The 15,300-nt window shown below is 42.6% G+C and overlaps 1 protein-coding gene across 1 annotated transcript in view; it reads left to right on the forward strand.

Annotated features, from left to right (window-relative positions):
* The first annotated feature begins 458 nt into the window (after positions 1-458).
* slc8a2b (solute carrier family 8 member 2b) overlaps positions 459-15,300 on the forward strand; it is a 162,010-nt gene continuing 147,168 nt past the window's right edge. The window contains exon 1 of the mRNA XM_087175159.1: positions 459-577. The gene's annotated coding sequence lies outside the window, so the exon portion shown is untranslated. The remainder of the gene's footprint in view (positions 578-15,300) is intronic.

Below are 15,300 nucleotides of genomic sequence, written 5' to 3' on the forward strand. Positions count from 1 at the left end.
TGTTCTTCTCCTTGTCTTTTTTGACTGCTCTCTCCTTGATTTCATCCCTCCTCTCCAACCCATGGACCTCTCCATATAATTTCCTTTCCTCCATATATTTTCTTTCTTTCATTTACATTTCTATTTTTTGTATTGTCTTGACTTATGTCCTTCATTTTTCCTCTCCTCTCCAACCCATCTTCAACCTTCCCTTTCCTTCACATTTCATTTTTTTTTGTCTCCTCTTGACTTATGTTCTTCATCTCTCCTCTGCCAGGCGCATATCCCCTCTCCCCATCCATCCGCGCCCCCGAGGCTAAACCGCGCTCCTCGGCACCCCGCCCGGCTGCGCGCAGCGTCTGATGTGTGTGTGTGTGTGTGTGTGATGAGGGACCGCGGGGAGGGGGAGCGCGATTGTGTGTTTGTGTGTGCAGTATGAGTGTGTCGAGGGGGAGAGAGAGACAGAGAGAGAGACAGAGAAAGAGAGTCGAGCAGCGGCGGAGCGCAGCACCGAGGACAGTTTTCTCCGCCAGTCTTTCGTACTAACATCTGATACTATGATCATCGCTTCGAGTGCACTCTGGCACTAGAACAGAAGGTAAGAGACATTTCCCTGACAGTTGTACTCTGTTTGTGTACAGCGTGTGCCTGTTTGTTGTGCGCACTTGTTCATGTGCGCTTGCATAGCCCCATGCGGGCATCACTGGCCGCTGATTCTGGCCGTGTACGACCATGTGGAGCTGCTTCGTGGTGCCAAAAACTAGACTGTTGGCGGAGTCTCGCTCTATAAGAGTTGTCAGCGCTTTAAAGTCGTTAATTATATGTCATAACCGATGTGTCTGTTTACAAAGACATGCGATGAGAATCTCTGTTTTGACAGCAATCGCCATAATCTTTGGATTGGTTTTGATATAAAAGCCACGCTCGACAGATTTCCTCCCGTAAAAACCTCCGCGTCCTATTTTCCCCTGAAGTTTTTTAGGAGCGTGAGTGAAATGCTAAGGATGTTGCGGGGGTTTTGTGCGCTGCACACAGACTACATTAAGCCTCCTGCCCGGCGCTTTCATCCAAAGTGCCTCCCAGTTTAATGAGCGTTACTGCCCTGCGTGCCCCACAGGGAGTCCGTGCAGCTGGGAGAGCTGGGATCAACAACACTCACTGTGTGTGTTTGTGCTGCCTTTTTGAATGGATAGAAAAAGTTAACCACGCATATCGTTAAACTGATTCTGCTTATAGTAAAAACATAGCGTATGTTTCAGACGTGACATAAACAGGTGAGAATATCACACGGGTCCTGCATGTTTACATTGTCGGTGCTGTTGTGTCGTTGGTGAGGTTGTAGTAGTAATTCTCTGCTGATACTGCGCCTCTTGGCTGCGGAGACCGGCGTCAAGTCAGCGGAAAGAAACGCTTAACTTCTGGTTGAACTTTCAAAGTAAAGGCATGCTATTGAACGCTTTCACGCTTGTTTGCGCTGACGTGTGTGTGTGTGTGTGTGTGTGTGTGTGTGTGTGTGTGTGTCCACCTTAACGTCACACTACTCCAGTTCATGATGCCGGAGCGTTTTAACTGACCGAGCGACTTCTGCTTTAAAGCGACTTAGAGGTGCAGGCGCCGTTCATTAATGTTGCGTAACTGCGTCCCAGCCGTTTTAACGACGGATACAGTTATAGATGGAAAATAAATCTTGCATTTTTGTAAATAATTCTGTTCACCATATGAACGAAATAAACGCAAACTACACAAAACAGTCCATTTCAATTATTGCACATGCATTTACATGCATGCACGGAATATATGCGTCTTATTCGGCAACATATCCAGGAGTGATTTCGAAATAGGTCAGTGTAACAATATAGACAGTTTTAATTTATATCAGATTGTGGTCTATTGTTTCAGTGTGACCATTTTTTTTTTTTTTTTATTCACATGACTTTAGCTTTGTAAGCTTGAGGCGGACCTGCAGGGCACACAGAAGGAAACACAGCACTTGATTAAATGTAAAATAGTTTATGCATTCAGTCTGAAGTCTGGCTGTAGTTTTAATGAGGGAGCTGGCTGCAGCTGTAGCGGCTGTAGAGAAAGAGGAGAGGTGTGGATCCTCCTCCTGTGCACAGAAACTGCAGCGGGGCTTCCCTGGGCTTTTCCTCCCTCTCTCTCTCTGTCTCCCTCTCTCTGTCTCTGCAGTTTTTCTGGGACTTCCCTTGTTTTCCCTGCACCAGCCGTTAGCCCAGCCCTTCCTCCATTCATCTCCATGCCTGTAAGGCTGCACAACTCCCCTTCCATCCATCGTTGATGGAAAAAGGCTGCATGATACAGATGCAGCAGCAGAACAGGAAACAACGGGGATCCTGATGATTAGAAACATTATAGGGATATAATGGGAATTTAAATGTCATAAATTATAATAAGGCACCAACAGACACGTCATTTGTCCCTGAGGAAATGTGTAAGGAATAATTAGTGTTGTTTCATCATTTCATCAACCTCAGCTCAGGGTGTACAGTGTGTTCTTCTTCTTGGACGGTGGTTTGGACACAGGAATGATGACACTTTTGTTTTTCTGTCCTTTGACATTTGATATTTGCTTACACCACCCTTTGCACAACCCCACCAACATGTTTAGCTCCTTGTGAGCAACATCCAAATGCTGCTTTACCTTTTCTATTGGCTGATGGATTATTCATTAACGCCCCTCCTTCCTCTCTCTGTCTCCGTCTCCCTGCCTCTCCTCTTCCTTTCCTCCATTATCTCCCAGCTCTCTATCTCTCTCTCTTTCACCCCTGCCTTCTTCCATCTTCTCCTTCCTTTCCCTTGCCTCCTTTCCTCTCCTCTCCTCCCTGCTCCCACGGCATCTCCTCCCATCCTTACATCCTCTATATTTTTTTCCTCTCTGCGTTGTAGTACATTTCACAGCTATAAGGCATTTAGCAGACTCTCTTATCCACAGCCACTTACACATAGAGAAACATACATGTAGCCTATATGTTCCCCTGTTTTCTGCATCTTTTAACCTTTACTTAACCAGGGGCTGCTGTGCTGCTCTTTCATCACCACCCATACCACCCATACCATACCTTTGGGTGCTGAGCCCCTCTGATGGAGCAAAGGGCTGTAACATAAGACTATACGTTCCAGCTCAGCTGGTACTGTGATAATCTGCAACATTTTAATATAGACTGAAATATTTGTTTGTCTTTGCTTACGGTTTAGCAGAAAGCCACATCAGGAAACCTCGCCTCTCTTCCCACTGTTGCTCTGTAGACCTGATGTGATGAAGTGATGTATTTACTGTTTGTAATAAGCAGGAGAAGGAAATGTAAAGTTAACATGATCAGAAAAAATAATGATACACTAAAGCAAATGAAACATCATCGATGGAAAACCACAATCAGCACTGTCTCACGGACAACGATTTCTAGGCAGCGCAGTCCAGAAACACTGGCCAAGAATATGTAGTGCCAAAGAAAGACATAAGATAAAATGTTTAAAACTGAGCTGTAATACACCAGCACAGGCTGTGGAGTCATCCAGACGTGCTGTTTTAGTTGAGTTTTTTCATTTTCATCATTAAACTCTGCATGAGGATAGACAATAAGTACAGCCCTGTGTTGCAACATTAAGAAACGAGACTGTCCTCATGAGGAAAACAACAGCACTAGTTGTTTGTTCATATTCCTAACACAAAGTATGTTTATGTGAACATGACGAGGCCTTAATGTGGCCATTTGAACACTGGGTTTAGTGTCTCAAAGTCAGAAGACAGATGTTGTAACATTTCAAAACCCATTAGGGATGAGGTGTGACTGTGACAAGGTAGACCGCTGGTCATAGACGGCTTCCTCCTGACAGATAGGGTTTTAGAGCTGCGAGAGATTAGTCAATATATCAATAAGTCAATCGACAGAAAATCAACATTACGCTTCTCTGGGCTGTATGTTGGATATAAAAAGTTGTGAGGAGAACACGTGTCCTGGACTTTGTGATATTATGCATTTTTCATTGTTTTCTCTAATGTTTTATGGACCAAAAGATGAATCGATTAATTGAGAGCATAATAGTTTTTGTTTTATGCTGTTTTGTAGATTTTCTGTTAACCATGACCACAGTAGTTTCTTACCTTCACCAAGTAGTTAGATAGTTGTGCTATATGCATTTTGAAAGGAACTGAAAAACTGCCCATTTGATCTTTAGTTTTGAGGTGATTGCTTTGAAAATAAAACCTGGATCTCCACCAAATATCCTGGTAACTAACAAACAAGCAGGATCAAACGCTCCTTGCTGGAGGTTTAAAGAATCTGCAGATGACTGTAAAGATGAGTGTGCAAATATCCAAACAACATAAAGGACACACAAAGAGCAACAAACCAAAGACGCTTAAAAAAAAAAAAAAAAAAAAAAATTCTACTTCTTCTAAATGAACCTTCACTTTCTCCATCTTCTTTTATCTCATCGCCTCGTTATCCATTTTCCTCCTGACTCTTAACTCCTCCTTGTTGCTTCCTCGGTCTCTTCTGTCTGATTGCTCTCATGGGATACATACAGAGGCTGTTTCCATACCTCCAGCCTCATCCGCAGCCTCTTTTCACAGTTTTTAATTACACAAATGATGTGGCTGAGTGGTGCAGGAAAAATAGCATGTGTCTGAGCGGAGGGTGGAACGAAGGCTCATATAAACAGAGACAGGGATTGATTTTCTAAGGCAGGACAGATAGACTGTCACTTAATATTGTGGAGAGAAGTCTTGAGCTTTGTCACTTTAGTGATTTAAGTGTAAATTTCTATATGTGGGAGCACTGCTTTGAGATGCATCAGGTTTGGCTGAAATGGAGTCAGTGTGAAGTGAGATATTGGTGAATGGCAAACTAATGAGCAAATACATGAGCATACAGGCTGATCTTCTCCGATACCTACACCTCCAGTTTCTTCCTCTGGAGCACTGAAGTTCAATACGATCCATGAGATGGACTATAAGACAGGTAAACAGGCAGAAAATAAAAACTAGACGTCAGATACACAGAGCCTTACAGAGGAGCTTTATGAAGGGTCATAAGAACGAAAACATGTCAAAAAGACTGATGGACCAACAGACATACAGAAAGAACCTTTGGTGTCACATGTGGAGCAACAACATCAAGCTCCTCTTATTCAGCTTTTTCTTTGTGTTAAAATCTTGTCTACACTCAAGAACTAGAACAAGAAGAACTACAACATGTCGAGTCACAAGTTTTACTGAGCAAACTGACTTTTAAGCCTTAAAGTCCTTTCATTGCAGGGGAATCATTTTAAACATTCAAGCTGTGCACATGTCCTGCCAGTCAGGTGAGATCCATCTTTTTATTCTTATGGAATTTGACTAGATCAGGACTTGAGCGTTGTTTGTCACAGAAGTCCAGTCCAACAGTGTGAAAATGTGAACGGTGTCGCTTCAAGTGATGAACCTTCAAAAAAAATGATCATCTGAATCTGCTGTTCCTCTCAGCCTCACCAAGCTTCTTGTTACCATGCAGTGTTTTCATTCCCTCTGATTCACAGAGGAAGGCTGAATTGTATCATTATATGATGTGTATTATGCTGCCATTTTAACCACAGTCAGAGTGGGCAAACCGCTGCACCGCTGTAAATCTGTATCATTATTACTTGTGGAGGCTGGGCATGCTTGTTTTTCTACACTGTGTTATGACTGGCTGTGACTGTGACTGTAGTCTTGGCACATTGCTGTTGCTGGTTGTGGCTGTAGCCATGGCTGTGGCCTCAGTTGGTATGACTACTAGGCTGTGACCCATTAGTATTTAGTATTAGTATCATGCAGGTGTCTGTCCGGTGAAGTGACATGGTTGTGCCAGCTGAGGACTGTGTTGAAGCCTTTCTTGAACTTCTGTGATAACACATCCGTCGTATCTAATAACAGAACAAGGCTACTTTAAAGCCCAAGAGAGTAATGTTAAAAGGAGCAGTTAAGAGTATGGCTACCATTGCCATATCAATAACGCCATAGAAACAGCAGCTGTGGTCACAGTGGCTGTGCTCTGTCAGAGCTCTGCCTTGTGAAAGGTGTAATGAGCAATAAATACATCATGTCAAGTGTTGCATCATCTCTGCTTTCTGTCAAATCTGCGGGTCATTCCTCTAAACTGGCAGTGCATTATACCTCTCTCTAGGATTGGTGCCACACTAACGGTTCCCAGGGATTAGACAGAAGGCAAAATGTCACTAACACATAAACACAAAGACACACACGAATGCAAAAGTGATATGGAAATGAAAAATGTGCAGTTTTAACTTGTAAGAGACAAATGAAGTCATAGTTAAAGAGACTGACTGCACAAACATCTCATGAACTACAACTACAGATTCTTCAGACAGAGAAGCAAAGACAGAGAGCTGCGTGCTGCATCTGTATCACTGATGAACTGAATACTGTGTGTGTGTGTGTGTGTGTGTGTGTGTGTGTGTGTGTGTGTGTGTGTCATACAGTGTGTGAAGAGCCTCAGCCTCCTGCGATGAAACCATGCTGATATGTTTGAAACTGTGTCTTATAGAGGTAGTAGGCACACACACACACACACACACACACACACACACACACACAGTCATCTGAAGGAGAAATGGATTTTATGTGTCACATTCTTCTCTACTTCTACAGCAGTGATGCATTATGGGTTGAACTGAGCTGCACTGTGCCTGTGCGCCTTTGTGTCAGGTGCCTCGAAGAATTTCACTTTCAGTGCTACAAGGTTACGTAACCAGAGTAACCGTGGCACGTTTCTGTTGATGTTGGATTCCTCTCGCTCTCCTGGCATCGAACCAGTGTCTCTCCACCTTCCTAAAGCTTCTTCCTTTCAGCTCTCACCTTTACACTTGACTTTGGCTGCCCCGCTCTCTCTGCCCATCCCCCTGTGTTTCTCTCTCACTTCTTTAATTTGCATTTAAATAATTTGTAATTAGCCTTTCCTCCACTTGCACTTACATACATGTCACCTCACTCACCCATACTCGCTCTCTCTCTCACCAGTCTCTACAGCCTGCGTCTTGTTTCTATGAATGAAGGTTATAGTGTCACTGACATACAGTTTACACTGTGAGCCTTTGTTAAACTTTGTGGCATCACCTCAATCATCACCACCTCTCTATATACTGCTGTACTACCAAACACACACACACACACAATGAAGATTTAATATTTGTAAAAATGTTTTTTGTGTGTGTGATGTCGTGTAATTGTCAGGTACTTGTGATGAAAATTTCTTGTCCAGGCGTTGAGTTAAAACTGGGTTATTTGGTTGTTAATATCTGTTGTTCCAGCAGCAAATGAATAATCATATCAGTCCTCATAAGTTCTGTCGGATGGTTTGTGGCAGTGAATGTGCACACTGCTGCTCTGATCTCTGTCTCTGCTGTGAGTGAATCCACTGCAGCGTTTCTATTGAGATTCAGATTCACAATTTGGAGCAATGTTTTGACGCCCCACTGTGACTTTCTCCTCATGATTCTTTGCCCTTGCCTGAGTGTTTGTGCATCTTTTTCTGCATGCTTAAGGGATTGTGGATTATTAGCACCGTGTGTGTGTGTGTGTGTGTGTGTGTTTACAGTATGTTATGTCTCTGCTCAGTGTGTGCCTATTAAAAGCTCAGAGTCTTGGCATTAGGACTCCAGAGGGAGTGGGACTGCTGGTGGGAAATTTTTCATCTGACACCAGAATCAGACACGGAGCAATTTATGACTCCTTCTTCCAGCTCTTTGTTTCTCTCATCCCTCTATCCTCACTGCCTCACTTATGTCCTCTCAGGCTTTCTTGTCTTTGTCCATCTTTTATCTTTCACCCATTCTTCATTCCTCCAGTTTCAATGAAAAACACCCTCTTAATTCTTCATTTCATCTCTTCTTGCCTTTCTCTCTCCATTGCCCATCTTTCCTTTGTCATCCTCACACATCTGTCCCATCCTCCAAATGACTTTTTCATTTGTCAAGTCATTTGTCATAATCTCTCTCCAATCCTCTTTTACTTCTTCGCTGTTATCCTTCCATGCTCTCCTCTGCTCATATGATTTCCTCCTCTTTCATCTCCTCCCCCTTTGTTACACCCATTACATCCTTCTGCATCTCATACCATTCTTTATCAGCTGTTTTCCTTTTTCCACACTGTTTTCCCTCTTTCCTCTTGATCTGTTTTTCTGTTTCTCCTTTCTTCAGATCTCCTCCCTTCTTTAATGCCTTATTTTTCATCCTCCAACATCCTTTATTTTGTTACTCTTACTAATCTCTCTCCTCTCATCCTCTCATGCTCTAATTCTTCCCCTCTCTACACCTCCTTCTTTCCTTTCTCTCTTCTTCCTCTAACTACCTATTTATTTTGTCCTTCCCATCATTTTATCTCATTGCCCTCATACTGTCCCCACACTCGACTCCCCTGCCTGTCATATCTGTCATCTGAGGGTGTAGTCAGAGGTGTTGCTGCAGTGTGGAGGACACTAGTGCTCTTGTGTGGGCTGGATTAGCTCTGAGTGGACTGTAGGTTTGGAGAGTGGTGATTGTGGGACTCTGTGCCTCTGAGGTGTTCATTTATTCATACACCAGAGATGAGAGGTGCCCACTCAGTGACCGTGTCCTTTATTAGTCCTCTTGTTCTTTTTTTCTATATAGCCATACGTTTAAATAACTCCTTCAGTCACATCTGTAAAATCACCAAAATGAGAAATTTTAAATATTATGAATTTAATCAGAGTCTACAGTCATGCTGTCAGCTCCATGAGACTGTACATAGACACAGTTGTGCATGAGCTCAGTGCTAACATCAGTATGCTAACATGCTTAATGAAAATGTTAACTAATACTAATCCATTATAATGTTTACTATGTTCAGCATTTTAGCATTGTGATGGGAATGTCATTAGTTTTGAAGTATTTAGTCATAAACCAAAGGATCTGACCGATTTAATCCATCAATTCAGTAGCTGTAAAGATATTTCAATAAAATCCCAAACTGTCAACCTCATGCGTGTGTTATAGCAAAAGTCAGTGGATTCATTGTCTGGGGACCGTAATATAAAACATGGAAATCCACCTGATAGCTGAGCTTAGTCTGGACCGAAGTGGTACCCTGAGGCTATATCGCATCACTTCTGCTATGTTTACACCTGGCGTCAGCACTACTCCGGAGTTTTCTAGCGCCTACAACAGGGACTTTCATGACCATGAAAGTCACAAGAAAGTCTTTGCCTCAAACCATAAAAGAAAATGGTTGATTCTTAGAGGCTTTTATAGTGTTTCATTCTCCTTTTTTAAAATATTTTCAGTCTGTGTTGAAGACAGTCATCCAAAGTCTAAATAACATTTACTTGACTCTTTTTGACTTAAAACCATCACCAAACATCCTCTGATCCAGGCTCCGCCCACTCATCTTCCTCCTCGTGTGACTGACAGATTCAGCACCTGCCTCGTCATCCTTTATTCCTTCTCCTCTGACCTTCGTTCTTTCCCTCCCCCCTTCACATCACCTACCTTCAAGCCACTCTGTCTCAACCCCCCACCTTCACTTCAAATCTGCGTGTGATTGACAGGCAGTAAATGTGTCCACTCATGCATTTCCTCTCTCCTCTCAAGGATCAGGAGAAGGAGAAAGTGAGTTATTAGTGATTCGTGATGTCATATGGCACCACACAACCTCAGTCTCTTTTCTAATGTAACAAGAGGCTGATGTTCATTTTGCAGTCGCTAACATGTAGATATATGTAAATGTCACTTAAGAACACTACTAGGGTGGTTTCTGTTTGCACATCTGCAATTCAGTTCTGCTCTTTCAGTCAAGCAAATATCAGCTGACATGTTTCTGTTCATGCCAAATAAAACAGTGTTTAATATACAGCCCATCCTAGCAGTATATTAAAGGAATACTCCAGCAAAAATGTGACTTAATACCCTTGTTGAATCTGTTTCAGAGGGCGCTGACTCAACTTTATGGTCATTTTGGAAGCTGCAGTTTGTGATGCTGTTGAATTGTATTATTATATACTGGTGTTTTAAATTATTTTGTCCACCTAATTTATATCAATGAAAACAGAAACACTTTGTTGTAAGTCAACACAGCTCAGCAGCTCCACAAACTCCAGCCTCCAAAGTCACCTTAAAGTTGAATCCATACCTCTCTGAAACCTTCATTATCTCATTGGATTGCATCAGTTTTACATCATAAACAGGCAAGTGAATTTATGTCATGCTATCATCTCCTCAGCTTCACTGGAAGTAGAGGGTCTAATAATTTTTTGGTTAAGTTATGGGCAGGGACAAGCAACTTAAACATGTTAAGCTTATGGTAAGATCATGCTAATGGTTCATCGAAGCACACATTAATGATGGGACACAAACTCCAGTCTCTTGCATGAAAATCAGACGCACTACCAACCCACCACCAGCCTGACCTCTACACTCTTCTGTTCACCCTTCTCTACATAATGGATGAACCACTTCCTGTATTGACGCTGGCATTAATGTCATTCCTAGGGATACAAAAGCTGGGATGCACCTGCAGGCCACGAGCACTGAGATGTGACAGACGTTTCCACCAAATGCAGCTTTCAGGTTTCACATTTTACCGCTTGGACATTTCTGTGTCTTTTGTGGAACTTCAGTCAAACCAAAAGAGAAAAGTGTCTGGTGTAATACTGCTTCAGTGCAACAAAACCAGGCTTGTGATGGCAGTGGAGGTAGGGTAATGTTTTCTATTGGAGCTGCACTGAAACCAAGAGCAAAAGCAAATGATAAAGATTCAGAAAGTGTAAATATTGGTTCTTTCTGTTCTTCGTGCATCAGGCTCCTTCGTGTCAAACTTCTAGCGAGAGTCAGCCTCGGTGCAGCATCAGGCTAGCCAGCGAGTGAGCAACGCAAGAACAGGAGTCGGGTGCTGTAAGGTGCAAATCAGTGCTGGGGGATGTTCACAGGCTTCACAGTGTCATGTGAGGATTGACACAGAAGCAGTTGATGTGTTTTGAAATACATCACTCAGCATGCAGATGAAGTGAGAGAGGAGAGTAGGATAGTAGGAGGGTAGCAGGAGCGCTTTGAGACATCTCTGTTGGATTCTGCTGTGAAACGTTGACACTGTTGGAGTTCATCATCACTGCAGTCTTACTACAGTCTGTTCTCAGAGGGAGCAAACTGTTGGCTTTGAATTTTGAGAGTGAGAGTTTGGGTTTTTTTTTTTCTCCAGAATATCACTTTAGGAACACATACATGTCTCACACTGTAGGTACAACATCAGCCTGCCTCGTGGCACCTTTTGTTGCCTATTGCTGTGAATGATGCTCACTCATCCCGCTCATCTACAGATATATACAGTTCACACTCCACACTCCTTCAACAGATTGTAGTGCTCAGTTTTTACACACGGGAGACCCAGCACCCGCCCAGTCGGCCATCATACCCTCAGACCACACATTCACCGCACACATGGACACACACATGTATACACAAACAGACATGATCATGATACACCCCACCAGTCCACCCACATAAAGTCATTGGTCTGAGTCCAGCAACTGTGCCACCGGCTGTCCTTCTATTGGCTGTTGTCCTGATATAGGAGGTGTGTGTGTGTGTGTGTGTGTGTGTGTGTGTGTTAATATTGAGATCTCTCTTATGTCACTTAATCTCTCTGTCAGTCACGCCCACTCTTTCTTTCTTACATCCACATCCAGAGACTGGAGCTCAGACTTTTCCTCCAGAGTGACTGAATGAACGAGGCAGCAGATTAAACACCCTGCGTTCCTGCCTCGCAGTGGCTCATCTAAAAGATTTAGATTTAGCTCGCTGTCATTTTGGTGATATTTTTGGAATCTCTCAGGATTGATCTGTTTATGGACGTTTCTCTTCTTATAGAGAAGCCAAGCCGCTCAGTTGAAAACACTTCTCTAACTTGAGATGAGCCTATAGTGCTTCCTTCCATGCTGTAAACAGCAACATGAAGCTACATCAATCAGATGGTTAGTTTTAGTCATTAGATTACATATGATTTAGTTTCCATTACTTTAGAAATGGTCTCATCATAGATACAAGGTTGGTTGTGTAGCGATTGAGGGTTGATTTTTATTTGACTTTAGCTTGTTCTGAAATTGATCATTTGCAAGCAAACTGCAATGATTGGTAGAATTGGTAATTTAGTGGGGAAAAATTGCTGGGATTTGAAAAATACATTCAAGATCTTAATGATTTACTGGGACTGGTCACAAATTGTGGAAGAGGCTGCCTAAACGTGACAATCAAATATCCTCTGTCTGTTCTCGTCTACCTCCTCCTCAGCATCAGACAGGGTAATTACATTGAGGTTGTTTTTGGCCACAGTCTCATCAAATCTTCTCTCTGTCTGTCTGAATCAGAACTAACAACACACACACACACACACACACACACACACACACACACACTGGTGCTTGGTTATTGCTTTCTAAAGTCATCCTTCCTCCACACACCCCCGCACTGTGACTCATCAAACACACTGTGACCACATCCAATCCTGTCACTGACCTCTTTAAATCAGTAATGGTCTCACTGATGCTTGAGTGTTTATTGAGTGTGTGTGTGTATTCTTGGTGTATCATATGCATATACGTATGTATAGCGTGTGTGTGTGTGTGTGGTTGTTTGTGTAAATTGTAATGGCAGGAAGTGGATTTTCCACAGTCTGATGCTTTCTTCATTCTGTCCTCAGCAGCAGCTGCAGTTAAATCACAATATTGGCTCCTGCAGGATGCTGCAAATTGATGTTTCAGACTCTTTAACAAGGTGACCTGATGCTGGGCACAGTCTTTGCTCCAAACCAAACTGGAGCCCAGAGAAAATCCATTGATAAAGAAATTAAACAAAAGCAGAACCCTGTTTTTTCCATCAGGCCTGGTGTTACATGATTTAGTCTCACAGTGTTACCCGTCCTCCCAGGCTAAACCTCCGGTTTTGTTGCAAAACATTACTGTGAAGAAAAAAAAAAAAGAAACATTGAAACTAGGCTGTGATCTGAAGCGTTACCTGATTTTATGTCATTGTAATGCTGGTCCGTAAGTCTGAAAGCTTTCGGCGTCTGATGTGGCTGCGGTCTGAACTCTGTGATGTGTGTGAAGCCCACAGACCGTCTCTGCATGGGAACTCTCTGAATGTGAATTGTTCCTCTTAAGCAGTCTTAAAGCTTTTGTGTGTGCTGGTGTGTTTATGTGAAAGTGTTTGTTTTTGTTTACATTATGTTACTGTCTCATGTCAGCTGTGCGTGTGGGGGGGGGGGCATGGCCATCATTGCAACCATTTGTAATCAAGGCGAAGAGTGTGTTATATAAGATGTAAACATCTCCTGCACAGTAAGCTCATGTGACCTCTGATCTCTGATCTCTGCAGTATTATAACGGAAAAGCATCGTATCCTCAGGCTTTTCAGCTTGTTAGCTGTGATCTATATTGTTTATGTTGCGTTTACTGTCACTTGTATTCGATCAGCATTTATCTATGTCAATTACAGGGAAGACAGAGTTTTTTTGTGTATGTTACAATCTCTTTGATGGTAAAAAGTGAGTGAATTGCCTCTGGTCTGAAAATCGTCTGTGCCACTGAAGGATTTATTGGTTTATGTTCATATTTTTCATTTGACAGATTAATATTAAATACAGATTATGCTGAGCAGCAAACATTATGTTATGAAACACTGCATGTTGGATGTGGATGCGTCTTGCAGAAGCGTCTTGCAGAAGCCTCTTGCTCTCCTTATGCAACTCCGATCTGGCTGTTGGAGCTGGTTGAATGTGGCTGCAGTTGGTTTAATGTCTCCTCCAACACTTTAGCATTCCACTCCTATAACACTGTCAGACTCGAAATCAATACAGCAGAACCAGAGATATCATCTTTTTTATTCCATACGTGCCAAACCTGGCTCCTACATTACCCACAGTGCAACTCAGGCGTGTTATGTTAGTAGCGACTAATGTAGCCTTGAGTTGCTCGTCTCAAGCAGATGTGAGGAGCAGGCTACAGAGGCCTGATAAACACACTTCTTTCTAACTCCACGTGCTCTGATTTTTTATTTTTCAATCTTGTAGTTCTCAGACTGAACCAACACCGGCTCAAGTGACATCACTTGAGGATATTTATCAGACTTCACTAAGCTCCCTCTGGCAACACTAAAGGCTTTGTGGTACTTTTTCCGCCTGTAAACAGACTTTGATATGTAAAATTGGTCGAGTTGCCTTGTAACATTTATATTCTTCAAACAAGATTTATGCAGGCGTTTTGATTTTCAGGTAAAACCAGAAAACATTCAAGGTTCAGTCAGCTTGGATTTGTAATGCACTTTTTCATACATTCATTGTAGGTTATGACAGAATACTTAAGTAAATGAATTCTGATGAATGAATCTGAGAAACACTCAAAAGCAAGTACATCGGCACTCTAACAGTTTGTGGCAGCTACGTGCTGTAAAAGGTGGAAATGCCCCCATAAAAAAAGAATGAGACCTAAAAGAATATAAACAATGCAATATTATAAATCCATGTGCAGGTTTTATGAGTTACAAAATACAATCAATTTGTCCATAAGGCCACAAGAAAATAGAGTGTGTTTTGGGGAGAAAACAAACCGTGTTGGTTCATGACGAAATCTCCACAGGGCACGTTAACCATGTTTAAACTTGTGCCATCTCATTTCAATTCAGCTCAAGTCTGCTCTAGAAAACTCATGTGTGAGACCTGAGGCAAAAAGACATTTGTACCACAATAATTCTTTGTTTAAATGGGAGGGTGCATATTCTGTGCTGTAAATAATTCATGAAGAATTATCCCTGAGTCCTAAACGAGCCGGCAGATCTGTACCATAATAAAATGACCAGGCTGACCGATGTCACCGACTCTCGCTCTGTGTTTCCCTGTGGCGTCGGACTGTGATGTTTTGTTTTTTTTTTGGATAGCGGCGGGGTCAGAGCAGGGGTCAGTCGTTGTGACCATCAGGTCACTGCTCATTGTTACAGCAGGATAACTGACACACGGCTCTGGCTGCTGCTGCTGCTGCTATTTAACATGGCGGCTCCCCTCACACACATCCATAGTTGTGCTCACACTCACAAATTGCACACAAAATGATCGGTTAACATAAAAGCAGTTTAGAGTTTCTTCCTCTCAATCCTCCACACATGGAAACATGGTTAATGATCTACAAAATGACACCCACACTGGCACATCAAATGCTTCCCCTACACTGACACACTCTGGCGTGGTGGGGTGCTCCCTCTGTGTGTCAGCATGAGCGAGTGTTTTGTTCTGCTGGTAGTATTGTGTTCGGGGGTTTGCCTCTCTTA

Source organism: Seriola lalandi, unplaced genomic scaffold (genome assembly GCF_002814215.2).
Source record: "Seriola lalandi dorsalis isolate HSWRI2012SDOR001 ecotype SW California unplaced genomic scaffold, Sedor1 jcf7180002054422, whole genome shotgun sequence".
In the NCBI taxonomy this organism is placed as follows: Eukaryota; Metazoa; Chordata; class Actinopteri; order Carangiformes; family Carangidae; genus Seriola; species Seriola lalandi.